The following is a 19196-nucleotide window of genomic DNA, read 5'->3' as shown; positions in this document are numbered from 1 at the left end:
ATTGTAGAGGTTCAGAAATGGACAGCACAATACTACCTAATTGCAATACAATAATGTTAGAACACTGAATGAAGCTGAATGTGAGAATGATAGAGGGAGGAGGGCTGGGGGCACAAATGAAATCAGAAAGATAGATGATAAAGACTGAGGTGTTTTAATCTAGGAAGTGTAAATTGATGGTAAATACAATGAAGAACCAACTCATTGAACAAATGCAAATTACAGCCTGATGCTGCAGCCAAGCGGAACTTTTCTACTCCCCGTCCACAATCTGTGGTTTTCCTCTTATGCATCACTGCTCGTGCTTCTGTCTAGAATGCTCTTTCTTAGCCTCCCAAAGTTCCTAAATCATCCTTTAAGATCAGGTCAAGAGTCACGTCCTCCACGAGAAATTCTCAGATTTTCCAGCTAGAAGTAATCTCTTCCTTTCTTTAATTGCAGCAGAATTTTATTGCTCATGTCTCTCTAAGGATAGTCACAGCTTTCCGTTCCCTCATTGATATGTGTGCTAGCACACAGGCAATGGAGGGAAACTACCTGGGTTCAAGTTCCAACTCTGCTACTTACTAGCCGTGTGAACTTGTGGAAATTATGTAGGTGTTCTGTGCCGTAGTTAGCTTATCTGTAAAATTGGTACTTACCACACATGCTTGCTGCTTCTAGTTTAATATATTGATATTTAAAAGGCTTAATACAGTGCCTGGCACACAGTAAGTTCTATGTGTTTGCTGTTACTGTGTTGTTGCTGTTGTTATTATTATATATTTCCTAGTGAATGTTAAGCTTCTTTAGAAGACCCAAGGCTGATTTATCTTTATATTCTTCACTTTTCTTAAAACAATTCTCAGTATATAATAAGAACTCAATAAAGGTTTGTTGTCTGATTGAATGAAGAACACAAAGTAGAGCACTTAGATTAAAAGTATTGCCTTTTGGAAAGGCTTTGAGTCCTGGAGCTCCCTTTAACTTATCTTGCCTTGGGCCACTTAATGCCTCTGAACCTCAGTTTCCTTATTTGTAGGATAGGGAAAATAATAATATCTAACTTACAGGGCTGTTATAAAGATTGAATGATATAATATAATATGTGTAGTGTACTTGCTCCATAAACATTTGTTGTAAGAATTTAGGTTAAAGTTTTTAGTTGAAAGGTAGTGCTAAAAGGGTAAATTCATCATTTTGGACATAAATTTAAGTTTGTATTGAAGCAGGAGCAAGCCTGCAGCCTGAGATGCTGGGAGCTAAGGAAAAGGAATAAGCAAAGTCTTTGATTCAAAGTCAAGATTCAGAGTGATTAAAAAAGCATAGCTTTCTAAATTTCTACTTGTACAAAATGTTAGGTTTAGAAAAGTAAAGAAATTACGTGTGCTGGGTCTTCCATTTTGTTTTGCTGTCATTTCTTTTGATATCCTCTGAAGCTTGGCAATTTATAAAATACTTCCAATTTAATATATGCTGAAACATACACTTGTTCTTCACTGGAGCCTTGAGGAAGAAATGCCACCTTAGATCCGAGGGTAAGGGAAATCACATATATTGGGCACCACTGCTGCTTTGCCAAATCCTCTCATTTAACCCTTGCAACTTTCTTTTACACATCTTTCCACAGGCAAGAAAAGTGAGCCTGGCCAGGGACATATGTATGGTGAAGGGCACGTGGGCTTTGAACATGGCATTTCTTACTCTCACTGTTTTCTGGTTCCTGTGGTACCTGGTCCCTGTGGCATGGGCATATGTTTTGTTTCTCTGCTTCCTCCATTTCAGGCCTCAAAAAAACTTAAGTACTAGGCTCGAGGAAAATAATCTTCTGGCCCTCCAATGGTTAGGTGCTTCTTGTCAAGGCTTTCTTTAGTTTCTCTGTCTGCCTCTGACCCCACCTGGCTTCCTTTTTCCCCCTTGTTACAAACTGCCCCCACTGGAGTATTGCTGTGTCAATTTGCTAAAGATGACGACATGCAATATGCCAGAAACGGATTGGCTTTTGACATGGGGATTTATTAGCTTACAAATTTGTCCTTCTAAGGCCTTGAAAATGTCCCAATTAAGGCATCAACAGGGCGATACATTCTCTGAAGATGGGTTACCCCGAGCTTGGGTTCTTTTGACAAACAGCAAGGCACAGGGTGACTCCTGCTGGTGCTTCTCTCCCAGGTTTTGCCGTTTCAGCTTCTGGCTTCTCCATCTGTGGCTTTTTCTCTGAATTTCTCTCAGGCTTTTTCTGTGAGCTTCTCTTAATTTCATCTCTCTGCTTCTGTATGTGTTTTATCCTCTTATTAAGACATCAGTCATCTTTCTGGGCTAACCCAGAAACCCTTAAGGGGATTAAGATCTACCTTGAATGAGGTAGGTCACATTTTGATTGAAGTACCTAATGAAAAGGTCCCACCTACAATAGTCTACACACACAGGAATGGATTAAGAGATCATGACCTTTCCTGAATTGTATAACAACTTCAAACTTCCATAGTTGCTATTGGTATATGGTGTTGGGGAAGTGCCATTTCTCCATAAAGAAATGATTACAGACGAGTACAAACATGAATTGAGTTTATCATTGGAGGCAAAATGACCTACTCTGGAATTTTTCAAATATTGTTGAGTATGTAGTTTGCCTGTGAATTCCTTGGGGGAAGTTTCTTAAAAGTACAACATCTCAGATCCCACCCCTGCAGATATTAATTCAGTAACTCAGTGGTAAGGACTGAGAATCTGAATTTTTAAAAAACCCTCCCCAGATGATTTTGCCACATGACTACATGTGGGAACTTCAAGTATGAATAAAATTCATTGCCTGAGGGAAAAGATTTTCTTATTCAAACCATGGGAAAAGAGACACCCTTGTTCCTTTTTCGAATGCACAGCCAGTTGTCATACATCTGTAGCCAGAGCACAAAACTCAGCGCCAACACTGCCAGGGACTGGTTAACACGATGGCAAGAAATATAGTGAAATATAGTGAGAGGCTTCCTGCGTGAGCCAGGCTTTGTGCAGAGTGATACGAAAGAGGGCTAAACATGGGCTGTGTCCTCAAGAAATTTGTAATGTATCTGTAGGAATGTGCCCAGCGCACCTGATAAGCCTGCTAATATGTAAATGACATTAAATCCAACATTACAAGGCCCAGACAGTAAATGTGGGAGTTCAGAGAAGCAAAAGTTATGAAGAGTAATTAGTGGAGAGCTTCATATGATAAGAAAAGCAAAAATGGCTTTGACATCAGTGAGGTTTTGTATTAGTTCTGGATGCCACACTTTGAAGGGGAAGATTGCACTAGGATGTGAAGGAATTTGAAGTCCTGTGACTGGGATGGTTAGCCCAGAAAGGTGACTGATGTCTGGCCTGTCATGTGAAGATGGATTGTTAAATAAAAGGCTGAGAACTGGGACCTCTAGATGAAAGATTTAGGAAGACGTGTGTTAGGTTTAAAAGGGGAAAGGATTTCTGACTATTGAGGCCAGGCAATCATTTGGAGGAAATGTTAGGGAGAAGATTCAAAGGTCAGATAGAGCTTAAATTAGGTTTCAACTCTGTGATGTCATGGTTGTAAGGAGGAAGTGACCATGAAAGACAGGGGAGAGAGGGCAAGGGAGGAGAGGCTGCAATGATTTTGAACTAGAGATAGGGACAGAGAAGTACAAAGAATATATAAAGGAGAATGTGAGAAGGGAAGCTGTGCTGGTTTGAAAGGATGTGTGGACCCTAGAAAAGCCATGTTTTAATCAAAATCCCCTTTCATAATGGCAGAATAATTCCTATTCAATACTCTATGTCTGAAACTGTAATCAGATCATCTCCCTGGAGGTGTGATGTAATCAAGAGTGGTTGTTAAGCTGGATTAGGTGATGACATGTCTCCACCTATTCGGGTGGGTCTTGATTAGTTTCTGAAGTCCTGTATAAGAGGAAACATTTTGGAGAATGAGAGATTCAGAGAGAGCAGAGAATGCTGCAGCACCACGAAGCAGAAAGTCCACGAGCCAGCGACCTTTGGAGATGAAGAAGGAAAATGCCTCCCAGGGAGCTTCATGAAACGAGAAGCCAGGAGAAGAAGCTAGCAGATGATGCCGTGTTCACCATGTGCCCTTCCAGATCAGAGAGAAACTCTGACTGTGTTCACCATGTGCCTTCTTACTTGAGAGAGAAACCCTGAACTTCATCGGCCTTCTTGAACCAAGGTATCTTTCCCTGGATGCCTTTGATTGAATATTTCTATAGACTTGTTTTAATTGGGACATTTTCTCGGCCTTAGAACTGTAAACTAGCAACTTATTAAATTCCCCCTTTTAAAAGCCATTCTGCTTCTGGTATATTGCATTCTGGCAGCTAGCAAACTAGAACAGAAGCGAAGAGGGTTTGAGAAGGGGCACATTCCAAGAGAGTAAAGGGGGAAATAGTAAGGCATTGGTGCAACCCTGTAGTAGCCATCAGAGTTTAGGCTGAATATTGAGTTCTGATTTGGTAGGGAATCTTGCATAGCCAGAAGTAGGCTACTGGAGCAGGTGTGTGGGAAGTATTGTTCCTTTGCTGGAATTTACTTGAGTGTCAGATCATGTGTTCCTGCTCAATCTTTCCTTACCATTTCATCACCGCTGCTCTTTGTGTCAGGAAGGAGCATAATGGCTGAATTTAAACGGGCTCTTATAAAAACAACAAAATCCAGGAAGCACTTAGCCAACAGAAGAGAGAATCAGTAGAGTGATTTATAATGAAGTGGTCTTTTCTTGTTAACCAGCAACATTCTTAAGCAAAACGTAAGGGCATAGAAATGTGAAAGATTATTAAAAAAAAAAAACAAACAACTAGGTGTTTATTTAAAAACATGATTTTTCTCTTTTAGCAGAAATGGTGGAAAGGGTAAAGTATGTCCTTAAACCACTGTGAGGTGTTCAATTGTAAAAGGGCAGCATGTAAGGTGAAGGGAATTAACTTCTCAGGGAATGGCTTTGGAAACTTTCTTCATTAATTATAGATTAAAGCAGACCTTGGCAGTGTCCTTCGGATCAATATGAAATACAGAGCACAAATCAATACTACTACACAGTATAGTGTAGAAGTCCTTAGAAAGAAAATGAAAATTATAAATTGTCTTAAACAAAAAATGATTTTCACTTGAGAATGAATTTACTTCAACCAAATTAAACACTGTGCCACACAGATCCATCTGTGCTTAGAATTCCTGTGTGTTCATCACACTGGGTTCTTGCTCATTTCTCTCCTTATTAAAATGACTCAGGATTAGAAGTCAGTGTCTAATTCCAATTCTGCCATTAATTAGTGAGAAAATTATTTTAATGCCTTAGGAGGACTAAGTGACCTAGCAGATCACCAGTTTCTCAAATGTGTTAGGATTCTCTTATAAGAAGGATATTTGAAACTTTCTGAACTCAAAGAGTTTGAGGAGATATTAGCTTATGTGAAGGCACTGAGATGAAGGAAGGGAAATTTGGTAAAAAGGAGAAAAAGTGTTCACCTGACTAGAGCAGAGAGGAAACGCTGGAGTGGAGGGAAAGATCAACTCAACTGGTGACAATGATGCACCTTCCATTTATATTGCATTTCATACTTTAGAAAGAAGTTTCTGTTACATTCTCTTGCTTAAGGCTCTTGCTAAGTAGTTTGCAATTTGAGTGACAATTTGAAGTTTGCAGGTTTCTGAGAAGGATGATGATGTGTTTGAAATGATGTGTGAGCAATATAGTGACTTTATGAGATTATATTTGTAAAGCACTTAGAAGAGTGCTTAGCATATCCTAAGTGCTTGTGAAACAAAACAGGACGGATATTCTTCTGGGAAAGAGGGAAAGGCTGTATGACAAGCCTCTGCTCACATCATATTTGTGCTGGGAGAGGAAGCAAGTCAGACTTGTTTTCTAAAGGTACTAAAGGCACTTGTGTTTCTCAATTCCTCTGCTTAAGCTCTTTTTGTTTTCTTTCTCTTTATTTTCCTTAGGAGATTGTACTTTTAAAAAAAATTTGTTTTTCTCTCTCTCCCTCTGCTTCAGCCTGCCAGCCTCTCCCGGGGAGTTTGTTGAGGATCTTCATTGAAGCTGCCTGCTTGTGGCTTGCCCTACAGGTCTTGGACTCTTCCATCCCCACAGTTATTTTCTCTTCACTACACCTGAAACTGATTTTTAAAATACATTCACTGTAACATTTGTGGACTTCAAGGACCAAATATAATGCTAAAAATGAACTTGAATAGTGCCAAGAACACAGAATTTGGTATCCAAACACTTTGGCCTATAATAAGCGTCTCACATACACATCATGTGATCTTGGGACACTTGCCCTGGGAACCCTGCCAACACGTTGTGGGGCAGTCCAGGCTTCCTGGAGAGACTACTGGTGGGTGTTCCAGCAAACAGATGCAGGGAGGCCCTCAGCCAATACCCAGCATCGACTTCCAGGCTTATGATTGGGCAAGTCTTCAGATGATTGCAGTTCCCTGTCTTCAAGCATTCTAGCTGAGGCTCCGACATCACAGAGCAGAAATGATCCATCCCGTTGATGTTCTGTCTGAGTTTCTGACCCTCTGAAACCATGAGAAATAATAAGTAATTATTATTGTTTAGAGCCTCTAAATTTGGGGAATATTTCATACTCGGCAATAGAAAACTAACAGTCAAAAAAAGTTGTTTCTAGACATGGTCTCATATAACTGGGACTCAGCCATGTAATCATTTCTTTTCTTTCCCGAATCTCTTGTTTAAGAATAGCAGGGACTATAAAGTACTGAGAGCAATATCAGTGTGTGTATGGAGACTGAGCAAGCTTTATTTTCAAATGAATCAACATAGCTTTGAAAGTTTTGGTGAAAAGTTTGTATAGTTTATAGAAAGGCTGGATAATCAAACATTTGACTGCAGGTTAGGAGCCCTGGTTTTAGTCTTTGCATTGCCATCAAATGCCTTCTTGTGATATTGGGCAAATTATGCGAGTTCTCTGAGCCTTGGTTTCCTCATTTGTGAGATAGGAATTAAAATACCTAGTCTCCTATTTTTTGAAACTGTTATCAAAACCTAGAATGGTACATAATATAGAAAGTCATCTGTTAAATGTTTCTTGGATGACTGAACCTTAAATTAGATAATATATATATAATATCAATTTATAAACAAAAGCTATTATTCATGTAATAGATTCCCTGGAACTTGGAGATCCCTGACCCTCCTGTCATAAAAGAGAGTTTTATATTTCCACTCTTTCACCTTTGCCTCAGGCCTGATTTCAGGATTGTAGGAAGTGTCAGCTTCTATGAAAAGTTACCAACTGCTTTAAATCACCAAGTACTGTATGAAAATAAGAGGAGACAATTAGCTTTAGAAGAAAGGAAATAAAAGGAAATGAAAAGGTTAGTGTGGCGGATTGAATTGTGTGCTCCAGTCTGGACATGTCTTAATCTGCATTCTGGTGAGTGTGCACCCGTTGTAAATAAGATCTCTTCGAGATGATTTCTTTAGTTAAAATGTGGCCCCACTGAATCAGGTTGGGCTTTAATCTGGGTTGCTGGAGTTCTTTGGAGGCAGAATGAAAGTCAGAGGAGGGAGATGCCAGGAGTTGCTGCCATTAGCATTGCTGTGTGACAGAAAAGGCAAGAACCAAGCTGCACTGGCAGCCAGCCCCAAGAACGCCACAGTCTCCTGGGAGAAAGCACAACCTTGCTGACACCCCAATCTTGGATTTCTCCTAGGCTCAGAACCATGAGCCAATCAATTTCTGTTGCTTAAGCCAACCCATTGTATGCTATTTGTTTTAGCAGCTGGGAAACTGAAACAGTAAGGGTGTATGAAAGCTAAATAGAGTTGCTTGGATTTGAGTTTTGGTTCAACCATACTTACTTGCTGTGGGATACTGGGATATTCCTTGAATTTGTATGCTTCAGGTTTTTCATCTGTAAAAAGGAAAATAATACTATCAACCTTAGTGTTTCTATGACACAAATGCTTGACAAAATACCTGACATCTAGTAAAGGTTCAGTAAATGTTAGATAATTTTATTATCCAAGTAAGGATAAATAATATTATAGACACAAGGTTACAGAATCTAGGGATTAAGTTGTGTTTATTAATTAAGATAACTTAATTCCTAGGATTTGAAAGAGGTAGACAAGAAAGGGTTGACCATGAATGCGATCACAAGATAGTGACATTCTAAATGTGGGGGCACTCACATGTTTCAGGAGATGCTGAATTAACAGACAAAGAGTTTTGACTATGAAATCAGTGATCTGCTTCTATATATTGGGACTTTTGAAATTTAATATGGCTTTGCTCCCATTAGTCAGGGAGTTGTTTTGAGAAGAATAAAGAGAGAGTGAAATAGAATGATTTTGGTTTGGAGACTTTTGGATCCTTTGGCACATAGATATGATCCATCTCAGAAGAGATTATTATAAGTGGAAATGTTGGTAAGAGTTACTGTTGATTTTATTATTAATTTTGTTCAGTGTGGGGCGTGAATGAGATGTAAAGAGTAGCCATGTAATAGAACTATAAGGCTCTCTTTTGGGGATATTATTTCCAGGCTTATCCCTGGAAATCAATAAATATTGCTATCTCATATAAAATTAATGAATCCACTCATTCAACCAATATTAATCGAGCACCTGTTATGTATCAGGCACTGTATATCTAGGCCCTTGGGATTTATCAGTGAACAAAACTGTCAGAGATCACTTTCCTCTTGGATTCACATTTTAGTGCGGTGGAGGATGTGGAGAGATAAACAATACGAAAAAGTATAAAAGGAAGGTAAATTACTTAATATATTAGAAGTTGGTAAGTACTATAGAACAAAGAAATATGAGAGTACAGAAAGGGGAATTGGAAGCATAGCGGGCAGGTTGCAGATTAAAATAGGATGCCTGGGGTCGACCTCATTGAGCAGGTGACATTAGAGAAAATACTTAGGGTGAATGAGTCAACTATTTGGATAGCTGAAGTAAACCATTCTAGACAAGGAAAATAGACAGTGAAAAAGCTTTGGGGGTGGAGCATTCCTGGCATACTTAAGGAAGAACGAGACCAGAGTGACTGGAGCAGAATTGGTAAGAGGGAGAATAAAAGAAATGAGGTTAATGGGGGTAAAGGGAGGAGATAGAAACCATGGAGACTCGTAGAAGAATTGTAAGGATTTTGGCTTTGACTCTAACTAAAATGGGGAGGATCATGATCTGAGTTAAGTTTCTAAAGGATCCCACAAATTTCTGTGCTGTGTATAAATGACAGGAAACAAGTGGAGAAGCAGGGATTTCAGTGATATGCTATGGCATAATCTAGGCCAGAGGTGATGCTGGTTTGAAGTGCATTAGGAGTGGAGGTGGTAAGAAGTGATCATATTCTGGATATTTTGAAGATAGAGCCAACAGGATTTTCTCACAGATCAGATGTGGTGATATGTGGTAGAATATGAAGTTGTCATCCTTGACTAAAGGTTTGTAGCCCAAATGACTAAGATGGAAAAGGTTGAGGATGGAACCAGTTTTCTGGCAGAATATCAGGAGTTCAGTTTTGGACATGCTGAGTTTGAGATGTCAGTTGGCACATTGTGGTAGGCAGAATTCTAAAAATGTCGCCCTCTATTCCTTGCTATAATTCCTGGGCCATGAAGAACATGAAGCAGTATCTCATGCATGAATACGTTCTGTTATATGACAAAAGGAATTTTGCAGATGTAATTAAGGTTTACTAATCAATAAATCTTAAAATAGGGAGATTATCTTGGATTTCCAGGGAGGGCCCACTGTAAGCACACAAGTCCTTCAAAAGCAGAGAATTTTCTTTAGCTGCAGCAGAAGAGGAAAGCAGAAGGGTAAGTCAGAGATCTGAAGCATGAGAAGGAGTTGACTTTCTGTTTTCTGGCTTAAAGATGGAGGGTGACATGTGATGAGGAATGTGGGTGGCCTCTAGGAATTGAGAGCATCCTTAAACTGATATCCAGCAAGGAAAACAGGGATCTTTATCTTACCATAGGAATTGACTTTCTTCCCCAGAGTTTGCAGATGAGAGCCAGCCTGGCTGACATTTTGATTTCAGCCATGCAAAACCCTAAGCAGAGAACCCATCTGAGCCCAGTTGAACTTTAGACCAACAGAACTTTGAGATAATAATGGGGTATTGTTTTAAGTTGCTAGGTTTGTGGCAATTTTTTCTATTGCAATGGGAAACTAATGCAGGCATATATGTGCGCTATCAAGTAAGTAGTTGGATATATTAGTCTGGAGTTAAGAACATGGGTTTGTGTTAGAGATATACACTTGAGTGTCACTGGCATAGAGATGGGTTTAAAAACCATATGCTTGGGCATTACTAAGGAAGTAAATGAAGATGAATTGGAATAATGGATCCTGACTTACAGTCAAATATTTTATTATATTTTCATCATGCATATTATGGTGAAAATATAATAAACTATGCATATTTTCACCAAATTTATTGAAGATGAGTTGCTTTATCTGAGGATGGAATAGAAATTTAGACCAAAGAATGAATCCCGGGGCCCTCCAATATTGAGGTCAGAGGAAAAGGATACAACAGGAAAAGATACTTGGAGGTAGAGACCAGCGAGGTAGGAGGAAAATGATGAGATTATGGTAGTCTGGAAGTCAAGTGAGTAAATTGTCAAAGAAGAAAGAGTGATCAGTTGGTCAAATGCTGATAAATCAAGTAAGATGAGGTTTAGGAATTGGCCATTAGATTTAGAAACATGGAGGTCTTTGGTGATCTGCTCAAGAGCAGGTCAGGTGGAGGGATATAGACAAACAAAAGCTGACTGAGTGGGTTGAAGAGAAAGAGGAAGGGCACTAACTACAGACCACCATTTGGGAGGGGTTTAGTTACAAAAGGGTGCAAAGAAATTTTTTGACAGTTGGTGTGGGAAGTTAGTCAAGATGAAGCTTTTTTGTTTTATAAGATGGGAAAAGATAATGGCATATTTGTATGTCTATTGTAAAGATTCAATAGAGATGGAAAAATTACCGAGGAGATGGAGTTCAATTGAAGCTGATAGGATTCGCTTTTGATAGGAATATGTATAGTTCATCCATTTTTTAAAAGATGGAAAGGCAGAGTATGCAGGGGAGAGGCTGTCAGGTGGGTTGGTAGTGGGAGTCTAAGGAAGCTTTCTTTGGTTCATTTAAAAACTAAGGATTCCAGGGAAATATTGTCCCTGGGAGAGAACCGATTTAATTTAAAGCAAGATAGTAAAGGGAACGCTCAGAGAAGAGGTTTTGAGGGTAGAGGGTCCTTTTTGGACAACTGACTGAATTCCAGAGAACATAGTGGACAAGTTTCAGGAGATGGGAGCAGTGAAAAAGGGGGAAAGAATAGGAGGTGTGTAGAGACTTTGGGGATTAGAATATGGGTAATGAGGGATGACTTTGGAACCTGGGCTTCTTGTGGGGACTGACATAACCAAGACTAAAAGGCTTGTAGATTCAAGCCTTTTAGTGCTGGTAGATTTAAGCAGATAGCAGTAGCAAGGCTGTGAGTGTTGTGGAATGGGGAATGCAATTATTAACATATTTTTGTCCATATTGGTATACCTGCAGCCAAGTTAAATATGATCTGGTTTATGACAAACAAACAATCCTCAGTTGCACAATACGGGCCTGTTGGAAATGCCAACTCCCCAATGAAAAGTCTCGCAACTCAATTCCTGAGCAAAATGTCAGTTACTTGCCTGATATTACCTAGGGAAAAGCAGGGTAGTAGTTCCTCTCAGACCATGTGTCCTCTAGCCATATTGACATTTCTTCTGAGGTTGGGCAAGTGGTGACAGGAGAGAAACAGTTCCTGAGAATGTGAGTGACACAGCACTTTCCAGGAGGGAGAAGAGTATCACTACCACCGCCCCCTACCCCCCATCCCCAGCAGTGATACCCAGCCAGGTGTGAGGATGCCTCAGTAAGCCCAGGTGGATACATTTCTAATCTACTAGGAAATCTTCCAGTTTTTACCTTGTAATAACCTTAGAGCAAAGCCTGAATGTGGAAATCTTCCCTGAATGTGAATATACATAAAAGTGGTGATAGAAGCTCTAAATATTAAAATTGGTGTTGTGGTTTCTTAAGTTTTACATTTTGCAGGGAAGCTAATATTGTATTATGTATTATCATATTATATCACATTTTTTTGGAAATCTTATGAAGGACCACAGCATACATAAAACAGATAAAAATAAAACTGTGTTGTGTGGTCCTTGAGATGCTTCAGAATTCCCACTGTTTGGCTGCTGTCACTTTAGGAGCACTCCTGAGCACCTCTGTGGAACGTTAGGACTGTGTGGCATACGGTCTGACAAACGTTGATCTCAACTGCTTGTATTGGCTTGGGGTCCCAAAAGAAGCAGACCCTGTGTCAAGAATGTGAATGCAAGTCTTTTGTTTGGGTGGTGACCCCAGGAAACAAAGTAGGGAATGAGACAGTAAAAGGAAGGAAATCAATATGGGTGCATTAATGAGCACGTTATCACAGTGGGCAACTGGAAAGACAGTGTAGGACATGCCTCAGAATTATTCCACAAGAAGGGGGAAGAGGCTGCAGAATCCATTTACCAACCACCGTCTTGGTTGAGAATTGGTCCAGAGAGTTAACTCCTTGGCACTTCTTGTCTGTCCTGTGTGTGTGGGAGAGCTCTAACCTATGGCTAAAGTCTTCAGATAGTGAGTCTCTGGTGCTTATAATAAGTAGCCAGAGATGTACACTAAAGGAGCCATACCGAAAACAAATGGCTGGGCACCTCTTCTATCTGTAACATCTTTCTTTTGGTGGATGAAGAAACAGAGACTCATCAGGGTGGAGAAGGGACAGTCCCAAAGAGGTAGAGACGTGATGTTAGAGCAGGATCTTAGACCTTTGTCTTCTGACTGCTTTTGTTATAAAATGCTACCCTACATATCTAAAAATCACATATGCAAAAAGGTATATTAAGTTGTGTCTGCGTTTCCAGTCTGCTATAACAAATAAAACACAATGGGTTAGCTTAAGCAATGGGAACTTACTGGCTTATGGTTTCAGAAGCCATAAGTCCAAATGAAGATGTTGGCTAGAAGGCTTGCTTCCTCCCAGGGTCGGTAGTGTTCTGCCGGCTGGCAAACCTTGAGTTCCTTGGCTTTTCCATCCCATAGTGATGTCTTTTCCTTTATTTTCTGGATTCCGCTGATTTCCAGCTTTCCCTGTGGCTTTTCTTTTATTAGACCTCTAGCAATAGGACCAAGAGTCATCCTCATTCAGTTGGCCATAACTTAACTAAAAATAACATCTTCTAAAGTTCCTATTTACAATGGTTCACACCTACAGGAACGGGATTAAGATTAAGAACATTTTTTTTCTGGTACACCTAATTCAATCTACCACAAGTTCAACTAATATTTATTAGGCATTTAGTATATGCCAGGCACTATTTGGGCACTTGGGATATATAATCTAGTGGGGGAAATAAGGCAATGAATGATATATAAGAAACGAATGAGCTGTATAATAAGTTAGAAGATGGTAAGTATTATGAGATAAGGACGAGGAAAGTAAGGAGTGCAGGGGTGAGTGTGGGGGAGGAAGAGGGTCAGAATCTGGGTACAGTGAAGGCAGATCCGAACAGGGGTGGGGGAAGATTGCAATTTTAAATAGGGTTGGTTAAGAGAGGCCTTACTGCAGGGTGGCGTTTAAGCTAAGAATCGAGAGTTAAGAGAAATAACCATGAAGGTATTTGGGGAAAAAGTATTCCAAGTAGAGGGAACGAGGGTTGCAAAGGCCTTAAGGGAGGAGTCTGTTGGGCCTGTTTTAGCAACAATAAAGAAACCAGAGTACCTGGAATAGAGCAGATGAGGGGGCAGAACTGACCTAGGTGTTGAAAAGGATCACTGGATGCTGTGCTGAGAGTAGAATTTAGGAGCCAAAAGTAGAAGCGGGGAGACCAATTAAAAGACCTTCATAGTAAAACAGTATTCCATCAATGGAACTTTTTAACTATCAAAGTATTTATCCCTTGTTTATGGTTTTAGCCAATAAACATGTATTGGGTGACTTCTGTGCTTAAATTACTGCATTAGGGAGCCACAGACTGTTTTTACCCCAAAATTGTGTTATGAAAAATTTCAAAATTAAAAGAATTTTACAGCCAGCAACTGACACTGACAATTACATATCTAAACTCATCCACTTTCTATCTATCACTGTATCCATCCATTAATTCATCTTATTTTTCTCCTTTCAGCATGCATATCAGTAGCCATGGAAAATTTTGAGCAGGGGTGTAATAAAACTCACAGCATATTGGGCAAACATATCCTATGATAGAATGGGAAATGATGGTGCTGGTCTTAGTGATTATGTCCTCTCACTGCCTCTGTCCTTCCTTCTCCTATTTTTAGGGGCATCAATCAGTCATTGACTAATATGTTGGGAAGGGCAAAGCGTTTCCATAAGAAGCAGAATGGGAGAAATCAGGATGCTGCTGCTCTATGCAGACACAATTTTGCACATGGCCTGGAAAGACAATATTGGGATGTGATTATGTGGCACAGGGCGAATGTTTCTGGACCTACTTTCTCTAGGTCAACATTTTTCAAAATGTGTGTTTTATAGAACACTAGTCCAATGGGGTATTGCTCCCTAAATGGGGTCTATTGCAATAGGGAAATATTCCTCTTTTGGGGATTTTCAATGAAAGTCTCTGTGAACTTTCTGCGGTCAAATATACGGTTTAATCTAGAATTTCCAAAACCTCTTTGATCACAGATGCATGTACACACATGTGTGTGTGTGGGTGTTACTGTCTTGTGGGACTAGCAGTGAGTGGAGCAGACATTCAGAAACACCTACATGGAGTCAAAGGGCTTGATTGTTATTGGAAGAACTCTGCTCCAGAGATGGCTGCAGACTGACTAGGTGGGATAGTTTTGGTGCTTCATACTTCTACCTGTTGAACTGTCAGAGGGTTGTGGAAGCTGGATATTTAATGAGGCAGCTTTGAGGCAGGTATAATCCTGGGAGTTTTTACCTATATTATCTATTGTCATCTTCTCGACAGCCCTTTGTGTTGACATTGCTATTCCCATTCTGATAAGTATCCTGAGTTTAAGTCACTTGCTCAAAGTACTTTGCTGTGAGGTGGCACTTAGGAATGAGACTTAGCTCCTGAGACAATGCTTTTTCCCCTTTGTTGGCTGTTGCGAAAGTTGACACTTATTCTGCCATTTTCATTATACCTGCTTCAGAAGGAAGTGTTATAAAAGCAAAGGAAATAAACAAAAATTATATCTCTTTTAGTTGACAAATTATAGGATCCTAGAGTCCCATGGTGGCAATCACCTAGTGTTCCTTCCAGTCTGTGGACATTGGCGAGGAAAGATTTCCCTCTTGGGCAGTCTGCAGATTTGCTGCCTACTGGCATGAGGCACACCTCTTTTCTGGCTTAGCCTCTGCTGATGTATTTGATGTGTCCCTGTCTTCCAACCAGTATTCTTTCCTGCCCATTTAAGGCACTCACAGCTCTTCTCGAGTTTTTTCCAAACTCATTGGCGACTGTAGCTCTTTCCCACTGTTCATGTTTGTGAGGCTACCCTTGCTTCTTGCAGTCAATCCTCTCAATTTATGGGTTTACTTTATTTGCTTGTTTTTGGTAGTAGGTGGAGGAATAAGGAAGGCTTGTTATTTCTGAGAGATTTATGTCTGCTTCTTTTTTTGAAGATCAGCTTTTGCCCTCGGCCTCAGCAGAGTTTCTTAGAGTAGTGCTTATTGCCTACTTTTGATACAGCACTTGCCATATTTAACTATTTATCATTTAATTGAGCTCTCCAAAGGCAGGGGTTATTTAATCTCCACCTTAGTATTCTCAGGGCCTATATCAATAAATGGTTGAAATGAAAATGAAATTAAATTAGTCTCCTCTGTACATAGACTTGGCCTTTCTTTACCCAGCAATCACTCCTTCTGCAGTCCTGCATTTTCAGAGCAACCCAGTTCATTAGGTAGGCCTTGAGTGGGAGGGCTCCAGCAAGGGGCTCTATTGGTAAAGCAGTTTCTAAATTCTGCAGATTCTGGGGATCTGACTTCAGCTCTCCACGAAGAGTAGAGAGGTCATAGTTCAGGAATCTTTATCTAAGGATGGCTATATTAGCAAGAAAGGCCTAGTAAACTCTTGGTTGGCCATAACTGGGTTTTGCTCATACTTGTGGTTTCTACAGCAGTCAGGAAGAGAAATAATCCAGACAGTGTGATCTTGGGCAAGTCATTTAACCTCTGAGGTAATTTGTTTCCTCATTGATAGGCTTGAGCTTCAGGTGTATTTCAGTTTTAGTGATCAATCTGTGATTCTCATAGATATTTTCTAATTGTTCATGGTATTGCAGTGCAGACTTGTGTTTTCATCAGATTTGACATTCTGGGAGACTTGTCTGTGATCTTTCTAAAATTTCTGAAGAAGAAATAGCTAGAGTTGCTAGGGCAACTATTGTCGCTTAGCAATCTTGAATTCTTGTAATATCTGTGATACAGCATCCCTTTATGAAAGGACAATATTATTTAATTTATTTTATTTAATAGATACCTGCTCTGTAACTTAGCCATGCACTTATCCTAATAAATTCATGCCAGCTATAGCACTGCTTTCCTTTTTTTATTGACTCTGGCAAAAACTATTCACAACTTTGTACTTGATGGTATTTGTTTATTTAGTTCCCAGCTTTTAAGGTAATTGGAAGGACTGTTTAACATTTCCTATTAGAGTTAGGGTTAATATCTTCAATCAGTTTTTTCCTTTTGCACTCAAATTATGAAAAAAAATGTAGCATTTGAAGTGTTTCAAAGGTCTGGAAATTCTTCCTGATTTGTGCAAGAGGACCTCAAGGTAATGTGATCTGGAAGGCTAAGTGTCCTTTAGCCATAGCTGCTGTTTCCAAGGGGATCCTGCTGCCATCAATTATATTAGGGGAGAGTGCAAAGTCATGGTGCATCAGTGCTAAAAACAGCCCAGACAGTTATTCCAAGTTGCTCTAAATTGCTGCTGATGCTGCAGCTACAACCTCAGGTTGTTTCATCCCACCTGGGCCTAGGGAATCCAGAAGCTAGATATTCAGTTACTAACCTTCCAGCACATCCTCTCACATCACACCCACAGGCACGCACACACCATACTCAGCCCCCACAGAGAGGAGAGGGACAGAGAGCTGTGCTGCTCCATTGAGCATCTATGTGTGAAATAGGAGCCACCTAAGCAAGGGCAGCTAATTAAGGCAGGAAATTGTTGCCAGGGATGTGTAGGCCTTTCTCCTTTGCCTCCCAAGCTCCACTTCTCTATGTGTTCTCATTCTTGTACTCTGCTCTCAAGATCTTTGTTGTAATCGTGTTCAGAGTCCATGACTGAATTGCCTTTCAGAATTAAAGAGCCTTTGTGCTGGAACACTCCAATACAGCCTGGCGTGAATTACAATGTGTGCAGGGGCAGCCAGAGGCAATTGCGTCTCCTCTCCTGTGATCCCCTGAAAGCTGTATGACTACAGCAGTGCTGCCTTACAATTTAGGTTTCCTTGAGGGACTGATGCTCCTCCTAGGAGCTTCATCAGCCATGCCATTCTCTTATACTTGAGGGAAAATGATTTTAGGAGTCTTTCCTAGAAATTTTAACTTCTTATTCTGATCCAATCCTCTTTTAGTCTAGCTCTGAGAATTTGGGCTTGAAATAGGGGTGGCAGGTGAGAAATTTACATTTCTTAGAGCATACTGGATGAGTGTCTTCACAGAACCCCAACTTCTGTACTTTTTTTTTTTTTTGGCATGGGCAGGCTCTGGGAATCAAAGCTGGGTCTCCGGCAGGTAAATTCTGCCACTGAGCCGTCACTGCACCACCCCCAATTCCTGCACTTTTGAATTTCAACATTCTTATGCCCTCAATGCGATGGAAGCCGGGAGTGTTGGGCTGAGTGTAACAAAAATGGTTTTTGGCTAATTCTTCACAGATCCTGCCTTGATAGGCTGGCAGGTATGATATCCACTGTCTTAGAGCTTCTACAAAAACTGAAACAGAAACAATTGCATTTATTTCATATTGAGCTTCTTGAATTGTGAGATTTAAGAGATCAACCTTGAGAAAATATTGGCCTTTATTTCTTCAAATATTTTTCTGTTCGCCCTCCTTTTTTTCCTCCTTTGGGAACTCCAATTATGTATAGATTAGGTTACTTGAAGTTGTTCTACAACCAACTAATTAAAAAAATTCTTTCTGTATTTCATTTTGGATTATTTCTTTTGATATATCTTCAAGTTTGTTAATCTGCAATGTCTTATCTACTATTGATCCCATCCAGTGTATTTTTCATCTCTAGAAACTTCATTTGAATGTTTTGCATTTCTTCCATGCCTCTATTTACATGCTAAATCTTTCTTTTAGCTTTGTGACCATGTAGAATATTGTTATAGATTTTTAATATCTTTGCCTACAGATTTTATCATCTGTGTCATTTTTGGGTTGGTTTTAATGAATTATTTTTTCTTTTCATGACAGTTTACATTTCTTTGCTTGTTTGCATGCTGGTAATCTTTGATTGGATGCCAGACATTGGAGTGGATCCAACATTTTAAATGGTTGGATGCTAGACATTTTTGTATTCCTATAACTATTCCTGAGTTTTGTCGTGGAGTATAGTTATTTGGGAAGAGTGACATTCTTTTGGGTTTCACATTCAAACTGGTGCTAGTTGAGACCAGGGTAGCATTGAGCTTATGGCTGAGTTTCTCAACTTTGCCACTATTGACATTTTGAGCTGGATAATTCTTTGTTGTAGATATGTCCTGTGCATTGTAGGATGTTTAGCAGCATCTCTGGCCTGTCCCACTAGATATTAGCAATACTTCTCCACCCCAATTGTGACAATCAAAAATGTTTCCAGACATTGGTAAATGACCCCAGGGGGGAAAGTGCACCTGATGGAGAAATACTAGTCTAGGGATATTTTTTTACCCTCACTACCAATGCAAAATTTTTCCAAGTATTTTCACTAATATCCCAGGAATTTTGCAGTTTACCACTCTGGTTGATGGGGATAGAAACTATTTCCAACTTTGTGGAAGCCCCAAGAATTGTCCCCTTTAATGCAGTCAGATGTTTTTATTCTGAACTTGGGTAGACTCTTCACACACATGTGCCAATCAGTACTCTGCTTAAAACTCAATGGGGACACATTGCAGATCTCCAGAGCATGC

The 19196-nt window shown here is 39.9% G+C and overlaps 1 long non-coding RNA gene across 1 annotated transcript in view; it reads right to left on the bottom strand.

Moving 5' to 3' along the window:
- Window positions 1-6210: 6210 nt before the first annotated feature.
- The window catches only part of LOC143655165 (uncharacterized), a 49995-nt gene continuing 37009 nt past the window's right edge, over window positions 6211-19196 (bottom strand). Inside the window, exons 2-4 of the long non-coding RNA XR_013162087.1 lie at window positions 13001-13199; window positions 7838-7890; window positions 6211-6531 (exon numbers count right to left, since the gene is read on the bottom strand). This is a non-coding gene — a long non-coding RNA (uncharacterized LOC143655165). The remainder of the gene's footprint in view (window positions 6532-7837; window positions 7891-13000; window positions 13200-19196) is intronic.

This window comes from Tamandua tetradactyla, chromosome 14, assembly GCF_023851605.1.
Source record: "Tamandua tetradactyla isolate mTamTet1 chromosome 14, mTamTet1.pri, whole genome shotgun sequence".
Classification (NCBI taxonomy): domain Eukaryota; kingdom Metazoa; phylum Chordata; class Mammalia; order Pilosa; family Myrmecophagidae; genus Tamandua; species Tamandua tetradactyla.
The sequence above is the reverse complement of the archived record's forward strand: the minus strand, read 5'-3'. Positions and strand labels throughout refer to the sequence as shown.